Consider the following 6065-nt stretch of genomic DNA (forward strand, 5'->3'; position numbering starts at 1 on the left):
TATTTGACGGGGTCGATGGTATGTGCATCATGCTCCCCAAAGTTACGCAAACGCGTTTGTTTTTAACCAAAGTAACCGCGTATTCGACCATTTTAGCTTTAAAATGTGTACGTGCTTCACGCACATGTGTTCCATTTCATGAGCGTCATATTTTACCACTTTAGCATCAAAATGGGATATTTGTGATCGCTTCGCGCGCATAAGTTACAGGAAAGTTATTCTGGAAGCGAAAGACGCTCTATTCACGGATTTTACACCAACTTCCATCCCCCTAATGTCAATAAGAAATCTACGGATGACGTCAAGTTTGCCAAATATAACTTAATAGAATGTATAATCGATGAGACCATTTTAAATGGTCTCATGTAAATCATATAAATGATAGGGGTTGTAGATTTATTTTTTGTTTCGTTTTTGTAGTGCCAATTATGATAAATAAGTTCGTGAAGTCAATGTATTTGCACACGTGACGCGTATTGGACACCGTAGATATCGAAATGACAATTTTTATACCTGGTACAATTTGATCAGTGCCAAATTATCAAATGCATAGATAAATCTAATTATAATTATTTACTTATTTACACTTATAGAGAATTCCGATCGGAAACAGTTTCTATAGACAGCAATATTTTCCGCTATTTTAATCGTTCTACAAACGTTAGTTAAAAGAATTGGCAATGACTACTATAGATACGAGCCAATTATCACGCAATCAGATCACGCAATCTACTCAAACTATTAATAGGGCCTACTGTTATATTTCACGTACTAAAAATTGCAACCAACACAATTATATTTAAGTACATTAAATGATATCAAGTGTTTCATGGTTGATCATTATAAAGGCTGCCAACATTTGTGTGTGTCATTTTAATTAAAGAATTTCTCTCTATAGAACTTGAATTATTGTTGTAATTATTGTTGTTGTTAACTTATTGTTTATGCCCTAAAGAAGGATGGTCCGATTTATCGCTCATCCCCACCAAAACAGAGATCATTGAAAAATGACATGTAGGCCCTAGACAGGAAAAACTATATTAAACAACTGTTTAAAAATCGGGTTGTTTGAGTGCCATGTTACAGGCTCGGTACCGACGTTTGCACAGTATTTTGTGGGATTTGAGAGCACATCAGACACACCAAATTGCATTCTGAATACGAGGAATGTCCTGAAGATATCAAGTAATTTAGAATTTTTTTGAAATTGGTGATATAATAATATAAAATTGTATGGCAGTTTTGACATTTTTAAATGTTAAAACAGTCCTCGAAGTAAACTTTATAATTAGTGTTTTACCTGGATAAGAATAATTTTGAGTAGATAACAAACAAAATAAAAACATTAAATATATACCAAAAGACCTTCCTAGTTTATTAGGTTCCAAATGCTATCTTCAGTAGATAACAAACAATAATGTCAACTTTTCTACATATTTTCTACATTTTATAGATACTCCTACCTCGCCGTAAATAAATACTATCTCGAGTAGATAGCGAAAAACAAACATCAAAATAATATACTTTTCTAACACGCGTTCTGCTAAATGTGTGAATTATTTTCTGTATTACATAATTATGCCAGCAAAGCTATCTTCAGTAAATAGAGAAAACTCATGAAATATCGACGAATGCCAAAACACATTAGGAACAAACGTATAACTGGGCGCGAGTTCAAAAGAAATGATGCAGGCCGTAAGTGGGCTGTGTATGTCGCAACGGGTCTATAATAATAGGCCTACTTTGCCGATCGCGCCGTAAATGCTATCTTGAGTAGATAACAAACTAAAATGAAACATTAAAAATATACCAAAAGACCTTCCAAACCGCAATGCTATCTTCAGTAGATAGCGAAAAACCATGAAACATCAACGAATGCTAAAACAAATTTGGAACACGCGTATAACTGGGCGCGCATTTAGAGAAAATGATGCAGGCCGCAGCCATGAAACATTAAAAATATACTAAAAGACATTACTAACACATCTGCTGCTAAAGGTATGAATATTATTCTGTATTATAAGGTTCCAAATGCTATCTTCAGAAGATGACAAACACTTTTCAACTTTTCTACAAATTTTCTACATTTTATAGACACTCCTCGCCGTAAATAAATAGGCCTACTATCTTGAGTAGATAGCGAAAAACAAACATCAAAAATAAATATACTTTCGCGTTCTGATAAAGGTATGAATTATTTTCTGTATTATTTAGTAGGCCTATATAGGCCCACAATGCTTTCTTCAGCAGATAGCACAAAACATCAACGTATGCCAAAACACATTTGGAACACGCGTATTTATGGGCGAGTTCAGGGGAAATGGTGCAGGCCGTTCACAGAAGATAATGCATGTCGCAAGTTAAGTTACGCCAAATTGGTCAAGCTGGGAGATTCCACGTTTGTTGATAGAAAGACAGCCTAGGCTAATAGAAATTGGTACTCCATTCGTGGTGGATAATAATTAAGTTTAAAACATGTAGGCCTAGCCTATGTCCGGCACTTAGGCAGGGTGATTCTTTGTTGGATTATTTTATTTGATCCTATTTGTGACCTCTTCTCATAATTTATTACTTTCTTTTTCTCACAAGTAAAGTCTGAAACATCGAGTCGTAGTACCGTCCGACCATGCGAACTTGGATGCCCGGCTTGGATGTAAGCTTAAAAGCGCTTTATAGGCCTACATGTTGACGCAAATTCCAGAAAGTAGAAAACTTGGAAGTATGACTATATCCTGGGACTATATCTGCCTCTGTATTTTGCAAAATAAAACAAGAATAGGGCCTAAATAAGTACGAAAATGAGAGTAGGCCTATGACTGAATTAATTTAGATGCCAAGACACTGAAACTGATATCGTAAAAGTCACACCGGCGCTTGTACAACGGTTTAGGCCTATATGAATCATGCCGTAGGCCTACAATGGTTTATACTCATCACATGTATATATCGCCATGGTCGGGGCACGTATGTCAGTATGTAGGGCTATTTGCATGCTTGTCATGGGTCGACCTGGCTAAAAATCCTGCCGTTTGTGGGCCGAATGTGGCAACCCAAAATTTACGGTCGACCTGGGAGAAACCGATTTACGATAACTTAGGTGGTCTATCGTGTGCGATACGCTATTTTTGGTCGACCTGGGATTTTTTTCTCCCAGCTTGACCCAAAACGCTTAAGTTACCGATCGCGCCGTAACTGCTACCTTGAGTAGATAACAAATAAACATGAAACATTACCTTTTATCTTATAGTAGATAGTCAAAATAATAATCATTAAAAAAAATCATTAAATATAAAGAAAAAAAATTAGAGGTAATATTTATTTTCTTTGTAGGTCCTAAATGCTATCTACAGAAGATAGCAAGCAAGGCAAAAAAACATGCAAAATAATAATGTTCCAAAAAACATTGCCTAACACGCGTTCTATAGATGATGATTCAGTACGGCAAATCTGAGGATTCAGTACGCAAAATCCCGGGGCAAAACGGCTATAATTGAATGCCCGTTTAGAAAAAAAATAGCCAATAGGCCGAATGCAAAGCTATAAAGAAATTTTAAAATGAAGAAGCTGAACAAAAATTTAAAAGGCACTTATATACTATAGATTATCAGGAAAATGAAGGAAAAACAAAACAAAAAAAACAAAACAAAACAAAATAAAAACAAAATAAAAAATCAATGATGGTTCAGTACGCAAGAAATTAACCTTTTATATTAGGCCTATATAAACCCGCCGTCATTGCTAACTTTAGTAGCTAGTCAAAATTATAATCACTAAATGCTATCTACAGAAGATAGCAAGCAAAGCAAAAAACATGCAAAATAATAATGTTCCAAAAAACATTGCCTAACACGCGTTATATAGATGATGATTCAGTACGGTATTTCTGAGGATTCAGTACGCAAAATCCCGGGCAAAACGGCTATAATTGGCTGCGCGCTTAGGAAAAAAATAGCCAATAGGCCGAATGCAAAGCTATAAAGAAATGTTAAAATGAAGAAGCTGACCAAAATTTAAAACGGTACTTATATAGTATAGATTATCAGGAACATGAAAAAAAAAAAAAAAAAAAAATAAAAAAACAAATAAAAAAAAACAAATAAAAAAAAAAAAAAAAAAAAAAACGATGATGATTCAGTGCGCAAGAAATTAATCATCAACCCGCCGTAATTGCTATCTTCAGTAGATAGTCAAAATAATAATCATTAAAAAATCATTAAACCTAAAAATAAAAATAGAGCTATTAATTATTTTCTTTGCAGGCCCTAAATGCTATCTACAGAAGATAGCAAGCAAAGCAAAGAACATGCAAAATGATAATGTTCCAAAAAATATTGCCTACCCAGCAAACACAAAACGTTTTCGACATCATTCGCAAAAGGTTATAAAAGGTTGTCAGAAAACGTTTAAATGTCGGGTTATATAAAGGGTATATTAAGAGTATAAAACGTTTTCATAGGCTTAAAAACATTTATTGATAATCTACTGATCAGCAAACAAAAATGTTTTACAGAAAACGTTTAAATGTCGGGTTATATAAAGGGTATAAAAACGTTTTAATAACATTCCAAAAACGTTCTTGAAAACTTGATACAAAACATTCTAAACAGAATGTTATTTTGGGGTTGAAAAAATATTTTGCGAAAAATGTTTGCCCAAAATATTTTCAATAACGTTTTAAAAACGTTTCATGACCTTTATATAACCCGACATTTAAATGTTATTAAAAGGTTTTGAAAAAAAAATTTTAAAAACATTTCTGTGTTTGCTGGGTTCAAACATTTTAACATAATGTTATTTAAGTATTGACACAATATTTTGCAAAAATGTTTGCAAAAATAGTTTACAATAACATTTTTGAAAACATTTAAAAATATTGTTGTAGTGTGTTTTCATACAAAACGTTTTAAAACGTTATCATGACCTTTATATAACCCGACATTTTAATGTTATTTAAACGTTTTTACCTAAACCAAAAGCCAAAATAGAACTTATTTAAAACGTTTTTAAAACGTTTTTGTGTTTGCTGGGTAACACGCGTTCTAGATGATGATTCAGTACGGGAAATCTGAGGGTTCAGTACGCAAAATCCCGGGGCAAAACGGCTATAATTGGCAGCGCGCTCAGAAAAAAAAAGCCAATAGGCCAAATGTAAAGCTATAAAGAAATGTTAAAATGAAGAAGCTGACCAAAATTTAAAACGGCACTTATATTGTATAGATTATCAGGAACATGAAAGGGAAAAATAAGAAACAAACAAAAAAAAAAACAAAACAAAAACAAAAACAAAAACAAAAACAAAAACAAAAACAAAACAAAAACAAAAACAGAACAAAAAAAAACAAAACAAAAACAAAACAAAAACAGAACAAAACAACAAAACAAAAACAAAACAAAAACAAAAACAAAAAAAAACAAAACAAAAACAAAACAAAAACATAACAAAAACAAAACAAAAACAAAACAAAACAAAAACAAAACAAACAAAACAAAACAAAAACAAAACAAAGACAAAACAAAAAACAACAAAAAACTAAACAAAAACAAAACAAAAACAAAACAAAAACAAAACAAAAACAAAACAAAACAAAACAAAACAAAAACAGAACAAAAACAAAAACAGAACAAAAAACAAAACAAAAAACAAAACAAAAACAAAAACAAAACAAAAAACAAAACAAAAAACAAAACAAAAAACAAAACAAAACAAAAACAAACAAAAACAAAAGCAAAACAAAACTTCAGTAGATAGTCAAAATAATACTATAATCATTTAAAAAAATCATTAAAAAGGTATTAGTTATTTTCTTTGTAGGCCCTAAATGCTATCTACAGAAGATACCAAGCAAAGCAAAAAACATGCAAAATAATAATGTTCCAAAAAACATTGCCTAACACGCGTTCTAAATGATGATTCAGTACGGCAAATCTGAGGATTCAGTACGCAAAATCCCGGGGCAAAACGGGATTTGCGCGCTTAGAAAAAATAGCCAATAGTCCGAATGCAAAGCTATAAAGAAATGTTAAAATGAAGAAGCTGACCAAAATTTAACACGGCACTTATATAG

Source organism: Amphiura filiformis, chromosome 6 (genome assembly GCF_039555335.1).
Source record: "Amphiura filiformis chromosome 6, Afil_fr2py, whole genome shotgun sequence".
Taxonomy (NCBI): domain Eukaryota; kingdom Metazoa; phylum Echinodermata; class Ophiuroidea; order Amphilepidida; family Amphiuridae; genus Amphiura; species Amphiura filiformis.